Consider the following 15,932-nt stretch of genomic DNA (forward strand, 5'->3'; position numbering starts at 1 on the left):
CTACATATAAACCAGTTATCTTGTGCATAAGTGGTCAAGCTGGGACTAGGAAAAGCGTAAAGAACTGACAAGCTATCTAAAGAAGACAACAGATTCCAATTTGTTGTATATAGTTACTGTACCAACAGGCTTAGCTACACATAATATTAAAGGAGTTATCCTTCATAGATTATTATTGATGCCTGTTGAACACAGAATCAAATTAAAATACAACAAATTCTCTGGGGATGCTTGTTATGAAGTGGCAAGAGTATTTATGAAATTAAAGCTACTAATTATTGATGAAGTCAACATAGTGTTTATCCTAATGCTAGCTTTTATACATTTAAGAATGCAGCAAATATTAAAAGTAAGCCTGGGCGTAGTTCGTGGAGTTTTGCTATGCAGAACTCCGCAAAGTTACAAAAAACTCCACGAAGTTCCATGAGTGGCAGAGTGCAGTGCGAACTGCAGTTTGTGCTGGTATTCCTGCCGCTCGGATAGAAATTCTACCTGCGCTGCAGCTCGAGCTCGTGAACTTACCGTTCGTGATCGCAAACCTACTTACTGCGGAGTGCGGAGTGCAGAAAACTCTGCAAACTCCGCAAACGGAGCGTAGTTCACTGCCCAGGCCTAATTAAAAGCTGACTAGGATGTGCTTTTTGGAGTAGAACACTTAATAGTCTTTGGAGACCTGCTATAACTAGCTCCAGTCAAAGGACAACCTATATTCAAGACACTACTATGTAACAAAACAAGGAATTCGCTAGGAAGTATTTGAAATGTAAACATTTGGGAGAACTTTGAATATATAAAGAGTTAATAAGAAATATGCTCCACACATCAAATATGTAATATGGAGACATATTAAAGGACATAAGAGTGGGAGTCCTTACAAAAGAAGGAAAGAGAGCATTAGAAACCTGTCTCATCAAAAATTTGTTTCCATCTTTTGTTTCAGCTGCAGAAGTAATGTATAATTTTGTTAGGGAAGAGAAGTCTATTGTTTTTTTAATGCCAAACATTGAGGAGTGTAATAAATTCAATGAACGATTACTGTAACTGGAAAAAGAAGAGATCATCGAAATTAGAGCAAATGATAAAATGGAACATCAAAGAGTTACAGTGCAACTAACAGAAAAACTGCATTAAGAATTGGATAGTTTAGGAAAGTCTGATTCAAAAAATTGCAGTTTTAGAAAAAAAGGTACATATCTGTAAAAATAGTTGTGCAATCTCACATCGCAATTTAAATGCTGAAGAAGGGCTAGTGAATGGCGCATTGTGTAGATTTATGAAATTTATTAAGTATCCAAACAGAAATGACGTGGGATACTCACCCATAACATTTGATGGCGTTAATGAAGGTAAGCAGATTGATAGATGTGTTGTACTTACCTACTTGTGAAAGACTTTAACGTCGAGCGAAAGCAGTTCCCAGTGTCTTTACCGTATGCAGTAGTTATCCACAAATCGCATGGTTTAAGTGTAGATACAGCTCTTGTTACTATTACCATTACATTTTACAAATTCTATTAAAGAGAAAGTAGATATAAGAATGTCTTCCCAACTATGTAGTTTACTTGAACAATTAAGAAGTGACAGAACTGTTATACATTCTGCTTATGGAATAAGAAAACTTACAGATGAGTGTACTGGCTCATTGGTGTTTTCACAAAATCTTCAGATGTGAATATCAATTCATTATTTGGTTTTACTTATAAATGGAACAATAACTATTAAGATTGTGACTGAAATCAATTTGGAACAATTTCTCTACTTGACGTTAAGAGATTGTAATGCTGTGACCTTTGAAAACTGAGCCAAAAATGCCCTTCACGATAATACCTGCTCACACTGCAGATCATAACTTAGGTGTACATCGTTTTACTACAAAGGTATGGGAAATATGTCACAGTCATGCTACAATGACGCAGAGTGGATGGTACTAAATTAGAGTCTGACATTACAAACTTTGTAGCTGGGCACATTTCCATTTCAAAAAGAACTTTAAGAACTATATCAATTATATTTCATGAATGAGTTAATATAACCTCTGGACACTACACAACATACTTATGATGTCAAACAGGATGGACATAGGGCAATACCATACAGATGACATTCAAATCAAGACGAACTAAAAAAGTTACCAAACTCATATCTGCTATTTCTAGAACTGAAGTTCTAAGGACAATTTTGGATAACAAAATGCTGTATTGTGTTGCCATGTATATGGATCTTGTGTTTCTGAGATATTATTCGGCCTATTAGAGGTATTGCCCACAGCAAGCTGTTAGAAATGAATGACTGTGAGAAAGGAATTTATAAAACATTACAGGACTACATTCTGTTACTACAGGTAACAACTAAATGGAGGTAGTATAACACCAGAAGCATTACGTTGCATCTAAGTGCATCTAAGAAGTCTCTTCATCACAAAAAAATGCCCCCTTTTGTTTCTACTACAGCAACGTCTATGTAGTACTGTGTGTTATGTTTTTTGTACATGGACCAAGAACATATTAGACATACTTTGCCTAACAGGGATGATGTTTACAAAAGGGTATCCAAAAATAAAGTCTGCTTCATAATTGTTTGAGATTTTGTACCAGATATAAAAATATCAGAAACAGTTTTAACATATAGTTGCTTTCATTAAGGTACTAACTTATCATCAAGCTACTATTAACAAACTTGTAGTGTGTAGAATGCTAATTATTGCATATTTGTAACGATGTACTGTGCACATTTGTTTTTTTTTTACAATCCATTGATTTTTTTCCCCCACTGTTTGATGATGATGCTTCATACAGACCACTGTTGAAAATGAAGAAGTAATAAAACTGAAAACAGTCACAAAAAATGACGATGTTGTATTGAAGTTTTGTAGAAAAATGTATTGCATCTTGTTTTGGTTGCCTAATGTTGAAAATGAAATCCTAATTCATTTTTCATTCTTTATATTTTTTCACAGTTGTTGTAGATTGGGATGTTTTACGTATATGAAATGTTAGGTTATGTTATGTTATGTTAAATATTTTTATAACGCGCAATAGTTACTCCGAAGAGTGTCCCAGCGTAAACCCAAGGGGGGGAGAGCCAAAGTAAAGAGCAAGAGGAGACTTATGGAAACAGATAGATTTTAAGGAGACGCTTAAAACAGCCTGGGTCCTGGGTATTACGCAGGAAAAATGGGAGAGCATTCCAGGCAACGGCAGCTTTGACAGCAAGCGAGCTGCCCCCAATCCTAGACCGGGAGAAGCACGGAACCCTCGCAAGTAAAAGAGCTGATGAGCGAAGGGCTCTAGTCGGAACATAAAAGGCGAACCGCCTCTGCAGATAGATGGGACCCAAATTATGTAGGGCCTTGTGGGCGATGACCAAAGCCTTGAACTTAACCCTCTCAATCAGGGGCAGCCAATGCAAGGCCTGAAGATGAGCGCGGACACTACACCTTCTAGCGATACCAAGAAGGAGCCTAGCGGCCGCATTCTGGATCACTTGTAGTTTGTTCAAGGAGTAGCCAGGCAGGCCAACATAGAGGGCATTGGCATAGTCCAGGCGGGACAAAACCAAAGCCCGAACAACCGTTTCCTTAGCCGGTCTAGGAAGAAGAGGGAGAAAACTCCTGAGAACCTTAAGAAGGCCAAAACAACCACCCGAGATCTTCTTCACCTGGACCGAGAAAGACAGATTGTCCTCGAACCACACTCCAAGGTTTTTAACGGAGCTCCCATTGGAAGAGGGAGGGGAAAGGTCCGGGGGCCAAATCTTACATCTAAAGTCCGAGGGGAAGTTACCATAAAGAAGGATCTCCGATTTGTCTTCATTGCATTTGAGTTGAGCCCTGGCAAGCCAACCAAATACCGAGGACAAACACTTCTGTACAGGCAGCACGGAATCATCCCCCTTGCTCCAGGTGAAAAGAAGCTGGGTGTCATCAGCATAGGCTATTACCTTAGCCCCCAACTTCTCAGCCAAAAAGACCAGCGGTGTAACATAGATGTTAAAGAGAAGGGGGCTAAGGGACGAGCCCTGGGGGACACCAGTAGAGACCTCCTGCTGGAGTGAGGCTGCGGGAGGCAGCCAAACCTGCTGGGTACGACCCTCCAGAAAGGAGCTCAGCCAGGCTAAAGCCAAGCCAGAGACTCCAATCTCGGAGAGGCGGGAAAGCAGTCTGGCATGTGGCATCGTATCAAATGCAGCTGACAAATCAAGCATCACCAAAGCTGCTCTGCCACCCGCATCTAAACAGTCCCGAATCGCCTCCGAGATCTCAACTAGCGCTGACTCTGTGCTATAAGAAGCCCGAAACCCAGACTGGGCTGGGTGCAGGGCCTCAGATCTTTCCACAAATTCGGAGAGTTGTCTAGTCACTGCCTTCTCACATACCTTAGCAAGGCTGGGGAGAAGGGAGATAGGACGGTAGTTACAGGGCAGTGAGGGGTCAAGGGACGGTTTCTTCAATAAAGGAAGAATTTTGCCCTGTTTCCATTCCAGTGGAACCCAAGCCTCCCCAAGTGAGAGGTTAATAATGACATTGACCTCCGAATTAATGGTCTCTGCGACTGCTGCCAGCAATCTAGCTGGACAGCAATCCGCGGGGGAGCCGGACTTGAGGCCCTTAAGCAATTTGAGAGTGCTGGCAAGATCAACCGGCGAGAAGACCGACAGGACGTGGTTCGAGGCACCCTGAAGAGGAACAGTCCGTCCGTCTTCCAGCCAGGGAGCTACACATACCGGAAGGGACTGCTGTATCAAACGAATTTTATCTGAGAAGAAACAGGAGAGGGTATTGCACCAGTCATCCGTGGCAGGGCCCGAACACTTAAGAGCAGCAGGGGCTGTAAAGCTCTGGACTATGTGGAAGATCTCCTTTGAATTATTGCCAGCCTGCTCAATGCGGTCAGTAAAGTATTGTTTTTTAGCCAGGAGGATGGCAGAGTAATAGATCTTTTGCCTGGCCCTCAGAGCCGCCTTGGCCAAAGGACAATACTTTTGACGACGCCAAATCCGTTCCAGCTTCTTGCAATCTTGTGTGAGCAGGCGTAAATCATGCGAAAACCAAGGTTTAGATGGCGAAACTCTCGAAGACCGGGAGGAGGTGGGAGTGGCAAGCAAGGACATAGACTTGTCTAGCCAGTGAGTAAAAGTAGCAAAACTCTCCACAAGATCACCCGTAAGGGACGGCCTGGAAGCCGCCAAGGCTACAGCCAGAGAAGCGGGATCCACCTTTTTGAAGGTCGGTTTCCGCGAGATAGATTCAGCAGCAAGGGGAGGGCCAGCCTTCCAGGAGAAAAAAGTGATGTAATGGTCAGACCACACAAGGGGAAGAGGATCCTCTGCAAGAATATTGAAATTAGAGCAAATAGGATCAAGGATGTGTCCAGCCTGATGTGATGGGAGAAGAACCCATTGGGATAGCTGGGCAAGCTGAAGCATATCTTTTAGGAGCATAGTATCAGTACCCGACCCCTGATCCAAATGGATATTCAAGTAACAGAGGAATAGGAAATGGGGGAAACAAAGCGCCCTAGAAATTAGCTTATCACCCCACTCCTGAATGGTGGCATTGGCAGAGCCAGGGGGGCGATAGACCAGCGACCCCCCCTAAAAGAAAATGGGGGGAAAGCCTGATGCTAAAGTCTAACGCTTCTCCAGGCCCCCAATCATAAGACTCACCCCTAATAAGCTCCCACTTTTCTCTGAAAATAACCGCAACACCGCCCCCCCTTCCATCTTATCGGTCAGCCCTAGCAACGTTGTACCCCGGAGGGATAGCCAGAGTGATAAAAGGGTCAGAATTGGAATCGAGCCACGTTTCCGTAAGAAACAGAAGATCAACAGGGTGATCAGAAAGGAGTTCAAAAATGTCGGAGTGATGTTTTTTAAATGAGCGTACATTGATTAAGGCGGCAGAGATGGACGGTGCCGTATCCTGCTTTGGCCGACTGCCTGGGGCAAATGAGACAGTAGAGGAGGAGTCCGGGAGACAAAAGCCACATATAGTACAGACATGCTCCTGAGCATCCGACAAATCGAACTGAGGGTGTGAGGAGCATAAAGGTAAAAACAAATTACGTAGCTCATCCCTACCGTACATCAGCGCTGCACGCGTTCCCCCCGTCCGTGGAGCAGAGTGGGAGGCTACGGCCACAGCCGGGACGCGGACGGGCGCAGACAGGCTTGCCTTAGGCGCGCCTCGCTGCGCGCATTCGCGCAGCGCGCATGCTAAATAGCGTGTTGCCTATCTAATCTAGTGATGGATTACTACACTTGCACTCATTGATTCACCCAGGCACTGCACTTTCACTCATGAATTTACCCAGGCACTACACTTGCACTCATTCATTCACCCAGGCACTACACTTGCACTCATCCATTTGCCCAGGCACTGCACTTGCACTCATTCAATCATCCTGGCACTGCACTTGCACGCAGCCACACAGCCAGGCATTATACTTGCACTCATCCAATCACCCAGGCATTGCCCATGTAGTCATGCAATCACCCAGGCACTGCAGTTGCACTCATTCATTCATCCAGGCACTGCACATTCGCTCATCCATTCACCCAGGCACTATACTTGAACTCATCCAATCACCCAGGAACTACATTTCCACTTATACATTCACTCAGGCACTGTATTTGCACTCATCTTATCATACAGGCACTGCACTTGCAGTCATACAATCACCCAAGCATTACCCCTGCACTCATTTATTCATGCAGGCACTGCACTTGCACTCATCCATTGATCCAGGCACTGCACTTGCACTCATCCAGTCATCCAGGCACTGCATTTGCACTCAGTCAATCATCCAGGCACTGAACTTACACTCATCCAATCACCCAGGCACAAAGCATTCAAATTAGGCAAATTATGCAATCACCCAGCCACTGCACGTGCACCCATTCATTCACCCAGGCACTGCACTTTCACTCAGGAATTCACCCAGGCACTGTACTTACACTCATTCATTTACCCAGGCAGTACACCACTTGTTCATTCACCCAAGCATGACACTTATGTTCATTCAATCATCCAGCCACTGTTCATGTACTCATTCATGTACACAGGCACTGCACTTTCACACATGCATTCACCCAGGCACTGCACTTGCACTCATCCAATCACCCAAGCACTACATTTGCAATTATCCATTCACCCAGGCACTGCACGTGCACTCATCCAATCATCCAGGCACTGCACTTGTACTGATAAAAACACCCTGGCACTACCCCTGCACTCATTTATTCACCCACACTCCGCACTGCAATTATAGTCATCTATTCACCCAGGCACTACTCCTGCAGTCATGTATTCACCCAGACACTAAACATGCACTCATACACTCACCCAAGCACTGCACTTGCACTCATCCAATCTTCCAGCCACTACTCAGGCACTCATCCAATCACCCAGGCGGAACCGATGGAGTCATGCATTCACTCAGGCACTACCTATGGGGTTATGAAATCCCCTAGGCACTGCACTTGCACTCATTCATACCCCCAGGCACTGTACTTGTACTCATCCATTCACTCAGGCACTACACTTGCAGTCATATATTTGACCAGCTACCAGCTATGCACCCATCAAATCACCAGGCACTACCCATGCAGTCAGACAATTACCAAGGCAGAACCCATGCAGTAATACAATCACCCAGGCCGTATCCATGCAGTCATCCAATCTCCCAAGCACTACCCAGGCACTCATCCATTCACCCTGGCACCCATGTCTTTTGAGATGTCATCAGTGATGTCATTTGAGATATCATCAGTGATGTCATGAGCGATGTCACTGATTATGTCATGAGTGATGCAATATGTGAGGTCATAAGCAGTGCATTGCGGGGGGTGAGTTATAGTTAGCTCAGGTAGCTCGAACTGCTGAATTTCTCTGTTTTTTTACGAGTAAAATGTCAGCCTAACTATAAAATACCTGCAACCTTCTCAGTGAATTTCTAAGGTTTCTTTAATTCAATTTTTTTTAATTCTATTTCCTAATTATAACATCTCTGTAACCTTTGTTTTTTCAGTGCCGGTGCAGGCAACGACGGGTGGAAGCAGGTCTGTAATGATTATTATTAAGCAAAAGGATGCCGCACTCCAGGATATCATAGTTATCATGAATTCATTACCACCACCTTGGTGTTAGTGGTGTTAACATATTAGTGATACCTACGATATCCTGGAGTGCGGCATCCTTTTGTTTAATTATATATATATATGTCGACCAACACCAGTCTATCCTGAGGAAACGGGCACCGACACCACAAGGATAGATTTCTGCCCAATTTTAAAATAAGCTGTGGCGTAATGCATTTTGACAGTTCTTCCTGCCTTGTCCACACACAATGGGCGTCATCACTCCTGCCACATAAATACCATGACGCACAGTGCATGAACATCATAGATATGGTAGAAAACAGTCTTACAATGTTTACATCCAGTCTTTATTCCTTTCTTTATCTGTTGCACTTATCTTTCTGTTTTTCATTTTCTGTATTACAAGTTTTTATTTGCAAATTTTATTACTATATGCTACAACTACTAGTTATTAAAAAATAACTCTTTAAAGTGATTGTGCATGCAGCATACTAATTCGCAACACCTGTCTATTGGAGTATATTGCAAATGGGTTTCAAAATGCTGGTGCTGTGAAAAAGTATCTATGCTGCTATTCTGTTGGTAACATTTGATCTTAATAAAAAACTGATGTTTTATTTATGTTAGAAAATGTGTATGATCCCATGAAAAATGATGAATATCAAAGGCCAGTGCCTGGATTATACTTGCCAATACAGGTGAATTTGTTTTTCAAAGTGCTGGTGCTGTGCAAAAGTGTCTATATGACCATTCTGTTGCAAACATTTGATCTTAGTAAAAAATTGATTTATATGTATCCAAAAAGAAACACTCCTTCCAAAACCATGAGACCGGAGGGAGGTAGTGCATATGCTGGAGGAGCATGCCTATAATAACAGTTTCATAATACGCACTCTCAGGACCAGGCAAGATGAATGTAGGAATCTGTTTATTTACACATAACGCGTTTCGGCTGCCCAGCAGCCTTGATCACATGTACGAAATTTACCAATCATGTGCCCTTTACTCAATGTGGATTAAAACAACAAAGGACTAACAACGCTGCTCTTGTTGCAGCCATTTTGTAGTGTGTTCATATACCATGAGTAATATCTCATTGGTAAAACTTAACTACATTAATCACACATTTACAGTAAATTGATCATACGTATTGCCATTGCTGTCATATTTCTGTGTATAGCATGCACTGATGTGAAAAGAAATTTTATGACATAATCACAATAGACAGCATGCACAGAAAAAGAAAAGGAGCTCAGAGGTAAAAAAGAGCAAATACAAAGAGAAAATTCACTCTGTTGAACGTCAATAGTAAACAATCTGAGGTCTTGAACAATGAAACACTGCAGGAACAATGCCTACCTGTACCAAAGAAATCCACCTGGGGGAACTGCTGACAAAAACAAGAATGGCTCATTTGCTGGCAAAGTGCCCCTGAATACAATACATACAACACAACTGACTGGCAAGTGCCTGTATATGCTGTCTTGTGTATGCTAAGTTCCCTCGGCAGAGGTGTGGGCTCCACGATAAATCAGGGGAAAATCATCTTTTGAAACAAACAGTGAAAAGAGGACGCATGGCAAGTGCTCTCACATTCGCTCTCGGGGCTATCTGGTCCACAGATGATACACGGCAAAGCTCACAATGTTATTGAGGATATTCAAGAACCTCACAAAACCCAGGAAACTTCCAAAATACTGACCTAATGTCAAAAACTAAAAGCTCTCAGTCCATATTTCAGTACAAAGTGAAAACTTTATCTGAAGTGCAATTCCCTGTTGTGCCTTTGAAGAAAAGGGTAGGGAACCCATGCGGGTGCCATGCCATAGTAAGGTGGGTCCCTTCCTTTCCTCCTGCAGTCAGAAACAGAAGAAAAATGAAAAATAAATAATAACAAACAATAACAGTTGAAATCACATATTTACAAAACATATTATTATCCAGGTCTCCAATGGCAGAAACAGAGGCATCCTAGGATAAGGGAATGCAAGTCATTGATATAAGGGAGGGGAGTGGGATGACAGGGAACTCCATGGGGAAAAAAAAGATCTATTCTTACCGTAGATGGATCCCTAACTCTTCGCCCTAGTTTAAACCCCCTGGACTCTTGGTCTGAAGGTAAATGATGTGTTTAGATTCCTTCTTTCTCAGTTTGAGAATCCTGTCGCCACCCCTGGTATTATTTAATATCTGCTCAACAGCAAAATAGGAGAGAAAAGAGATGTCTGAGAAGTGTTTGACTTGGAAATGACCGGCTACTGGATAATTTGGAACTTTGTTGGTTATGGTCCTCAAATGTTCCAGTACCCTTTTCTTGGCCATCAATGTGGTGCTGCCAATATACCACAGTTTACACTGACATTCTAAGATGTATATAACAAATGTTGTACTGTATGTGATAAATTGGGTGATGCATTTGACGGTATTGCCCATAGTGTATTCCTTCTGCATGTAGCTATTTTTACACTTCTTGCCGTGGCCACATGGGAAGAAACCCTGGAGATTGTGTTCCCTTTTCACTGGGTACAGGGTGATGTCACTGTGGACAAGTACGTCTCATATTGAAACCTCTCCTTACGAGATTTTGGGTCTACCTTGAACCACACCGCCTATGACGGGATTGCTGATGTCATTTGAATTCTCATTATACGTCAGAATGATTCTGGTACTGTCATCACCTTCCTCTTCCTTAGAGGTATTGGTGTTGAAAAGGGTCTCATTCCTGTTGACTTTGCCTGCTCTGCTCATGGCTTTATCTAATACCCACCGTGGGTAAACCCTTTCCTTAAATCTGGCAATCATCAATTATTGCTCCAGGAGAAATGCATCAGCAGTGTTGCAGGTACATTTGGCCCTCAGCAATTCACCGAACGGAATACTCCATTTAAGGGTGTCTGGGAGACTGCTTATGGCATGCTGAACACTATTGCCCACAGTCTCTTTCTGAAAAAGTTGGTATGTATAGTGTCCTGTACTAGTTCTATTCTGGCATCAAGTTAATCTACAGTGATCTTGCTGATGACATTCGTGAGTCGTAGGTTACAGTTGTTAATATTCAATGTGTCAATGAACCTGACTGCCTCCACCTTGGTTCCCTTCCAGATGATGAACAGGTCATCGATATATCTGAGCCAAAGTATGACGTGTTCTGTCTCCTGAAAGTTCACAATGTCTTTGAAAATGTCCTCTTCCCATCAACCCAAAAATCGATTGGTGCAAAGCTAGAACCCATCTCAGTCCCCAGAGTTTGCTTGAACAGGGTGCCATCAAAAAGGAGGATGTTGTTTTTGAAACTGTAGTCTATTTTGTCTAGGAACATGTTCATGTGATCTCTGAATATGACATGTTTGGTCTGTAGGAAATGACGGGATGCCACAATGCCCTGCTCATTATCTATTATGGAGTACAGTGAATTGACATCCAAAGTGATGAGATGGAAATCTTCCTCCCAGTGGTTACCTTCCAATTTACCTAAGAAATCCTTGGTATTTCTGACATGAGAGGGAAGATTAGATACCAATCTCAGTCACACACAAGGACAGGCCCACTTATCCTTAGCAGCACACTTTGTGTCAAAGTAATGCCGGCTCCTGAAGGAGGCGGAGAGCTCGCAGGGACCCTGGGGTCCTTGAGACTTTCCCCACATTCCCCTACGGAGCAAACTGGGTATCCTAGGTGGGACCAGGGCACACAAAATAAAGAAGTCAAGCCCTGGGGAATGGGGTCCCTGAGGCTGAAATTGTCCAAGGCTGGGGGGCAGCACAGCCCTCTGCCTCATTTGCATTTGGCCAGGACCTGGGGAATGGGGTCCCTGGGCGGAAACTGGCTCAAGCAGGGAGGCAACGTGGCCCTCCTCCCCTATTAAAATTAAACAAATAAAAGCTTGGCCCCGGTGGTTGGGGGGGGGCGCATGGCACCCTTACCCATTTCTATATGGTCAGGCCCCTTGCGAAGTCACTGGAGGCCCCACCCCCCTTCTCAACCACTCTGCAACACGCTCACAAAACCACTCACATACCCACCAAGAGACCCATACAGCCACTCACACACCCATTCACAGAGCCATGCAGCACCTCACAAACCCACTCACCAACCTATATAGACACTCACACACCCACTCTGAAAGGTTACAGATTAAAGTTAAGAAATTAACATTTTAAAAACTAAGAAAATCACTGAAAAAACACAAAGGTTACAGGAACTGAGTTGTTAGAAAATAACGTTAAAAACAATAGGAATTCACTGAGAAATCCAAAGGTGACAGGGATCTTAGAGTTAAGAAATAGAATTTTTAAAAAGCCTTGGCAATTCACTGAAAAAGACAAAGGTTACAAGGACGTTAGTCTCAGATTTCATTCATGCGAAACCATTGAAATTTAGTAGTTATAGTTACCTGAGCTAACTCTTATGACCTCACAAATTACTTCACTTAGGACATGGTCTGTGACATCACTGGTTTGAGGCTTATGAGGTTGTCTAGGAGATGCACAGAGTCCCTGAGGAGGATTAGGGAGCCAATATCTGGAGGCACATTCACAATGAAGGGAGGGATACATTACTGGCTCTGGGAAAAGGGACAGGATATCAACTCATGAAAGACGCCTTTGCCAGAAGTTATGGCCCCACCACTGAGAAGTATCTGCAGAAGTTTAGAGACAGCCAGAACCTGCTCCACCAGTCCTGGGTGAAACATATGGATCACTTTTGCAAGGCAACCAAGGATGGTTGGGTAAAGGGCAGTGATGTGAGTGATTACAAGGAGTTGTACAACCTGATTGCCAGAGAACACATGCTCTGTAATTGTTTTGCAGAGCTGCACCTAGTGGATAGTAACCTCACTAACCCTAGAGTCCCCAAGGAGGCAGACCGCTGGCTCAGCACCAAGGTCCACAAGAAGGTATCTGAGCGGTATCACAAAAAAGTGAACAGTGTCCCCAACAGGAGAAAGAGGGGGAAGGCCAAAACAAAAACAAGGAGGAATTTTCTTAAGGCACCCAAAACTGTTCTCAGCTGAAGGATTTCCAATCCTAAAACCAGAAGAAGAGTGGGCTCCCTAATAAAAAGACCTTAGGGATGTTCAAACCCAAATGCTAAGAGAGCTACAGAAATGAACACATCAAGGGAGATGCCAAATGCCCCAAAAGGGTGTAGCCTCCCACTGGTGGGTATACACCAGGTTTGGCTACTGTAGTGCTGGGGTGGAAGTTGTCCCAATTAGCATGGGGGTAGTGAAGAAGTCACACTAGTGTCTCTTGGTAGCAAGAGGATGTTGTCTAAAGCCCACATGCACCCCAATACTTCCAAGCAGAGGCAGTAGGACACTATCGATGGGCAGCAGGTCTGAGGGATACAGGAGCCAGTATGACTACTGTAAGGTGTCACCTGGTGTCTTCAGAGGAAGTAATCCCTAATGTGTTTCACCAGGTTGTTACAGTAGACAACTGTGAGAGTCACTATCCAGTAGCTCTGGCTTTCTTCTAGGTGGGGGGGAATTAAGTTCCTTGAGGGTAGCTGTGAGTCTTTTTATGCCTATGGATTGTCAGCTTGGTAATGACTAACAGTATACTGTTGGACATGGTCTTTTTTGCATGGTCTCCTTCAAATATTTGCCTTCTGCTGCTGAACGCCTTTCTGTTGTCATTAGGACTCTCTGCACTTTTTCTGCTAACCGGTGGTAAAGTGCTTGTGCTCTCTCTATAAAACATGGTACAATTGTCACATACCTGATTGTTGCATGTGCTTTCCTTGTAAGTACCTAGTAAGTGGTACCAGATGTATGCTCTCACTTCCATAATCGAAAGCAGAATACTTTTAGACACGGGGAGCTGCATGTCAGCAGCTCTCCATGTAAACAAGCAATGCCGGCTCCCGGCAGGGACCGTGGGGGCATTGGGCCTCCCCTGACGGTCCCCAATGGATAAAAAGAAGTTGACATGCCTCGGGGATGGGGTCACCGAGGCGAATGTTAATTAGTGAAAGTGAACGATTTTTTGTCTTTTTTAAAAGGAGTCGCGACCCTAGCGCGGGTCTCAGCGTGGCCCCCAGTGTGAACACGAAGGGTGCACCGCACTATCTACTTATCCTATCAGGCCGCCAATACCTAAACACTTATAAATGCACTGTGCACTCTGTTTGCAGCACTGTAATTATTCCAGTTAGCAGTCATGTACTTATAGAATGCCTTAGCCAGTAACACTAGTACAGGTACGATTTTCTGTGCACTATGCATGCAGACCTCTAACCAGCTCCATACTATTGATACAGTCTCGTAAATACCCAGTTAGTACCCATGCAGTCTAGGAATCCTCCTGTCTGTCCCATGTACTTCTCCTATTATCCATCCTGCACTATCTACTTATGCTATCACTCCGCCAATACGCAAGCACTTAAAAATTCACCATGCACTCTGTTTGCAGCACTGTAATTATTCCAGTTTCTAGCCATGTACTTATGGAGTGGCCTAACCACTAACATAAGTACAGCTACAAAATTATGTGCACTATGTATGCAGACCTCTAACCAGCTATATAATATTGATACACTCTTCTTAATACCCAGTTAGTACCCATACAGTCTAGGAATCCTCCTGTCTGTCTCATGCACTTCTCCTATTATCCATCCTGCACTATTTACCTATCCTATCAGTCCGCCAATACTTAAGCACTTATAAATTCACCATGCACTCTGCTTGCAGCACTATAATTATTCCAGTATCTAGTCATATACTTATGGAATGGCCTAGCCACTAACACAAGTATAACTAAAATATTCTGTGCACTATGAATGTAGACCTCTAACCAGCTATATACTATTGATACACTATTCTAAATACCCAATTAGTACCCATGCAGTCTAGGAATCCTTGTGTCTGTCCATGCACTTCTTCTATCACTCATCCAGCACTATCTACTTATCCTATGAGCCCGCCAATACCTAAGCACTTATAAATTCACCATGCACTCTGTTTGCAGCACTGTAATTATTCCAGTTACTAGACATGTACTTATGGAATGGCCTAGCTACAAATACAAGTACAGCTACAATATTAAGTGCACCATCCATGCCGATCTCTAACCAGGTACATACTATTGATACAGTCTTCTAAATATCCAGTTTGTACCCATGCAGTCTAGTAATCCTCCTGTCTGCCCCATGCACTTCTCCAATCACCCATCCAGCACTATCTACATAAGCTATCACTCCGCCAATACCTAAGCACTTATAAATTCAGCATTCACTCTGCAGCACTGTAATTATTCCAGTTACTTGTATTGTACTTATAGAATGCACTATCCAGTAACACTAGTACTGGTACGATATTCTGTGCACTATGCATGCAGACCTCTACCCAGCTACATACTATCGATACACTCTTGTAAATACCCTGTTAGTACCTATGCAGTATAGGAATCCTCCTGTCTGTCCCATGCACTTCTCCTTTTATCCATCCTCCACTATCTACTTATCCAATCACTCTGCCAATACCGAAGCACTTATAAATTCACCATGCACTCTGTTTTCAGCACTGCAATTATTCCAGTTTCTAGTCATGTAATTATGCAATGGCCTAGCCACTAACACAACTACAGCTACAATATTCTGTGCACTATGCATGCAGACCTCTAACCAGCTAGATACTATTGATTCACTCTTCTAAATACCCAGTTAGTACCCATGCAGTCTACGAACCCTCCAGTCTGTCCCATGAACTTCTTCTATCACCCAACCAGCACTATCTACTTATCCTATCAGTCCGCCAATACCTAAGCACTTATAAATTCACCATGCACTCTGTTTGCAGCACTATAATTATTCCAGTATCTAGTCATATACTT

The sequence above is a fragment of the Triturus cristatus genome, chromosome 5_2 (genome assembly GCF_964204655.1).
Source record: "Triturus cristatus chromosome 5_2, aTriCri1.1, whole genome shotgun sequence".
NCBI lineage: Eukaryota > Metazoa > Chordata > Amphibia > Caudata > Salamandridae > Triturus > Triturus cristatus.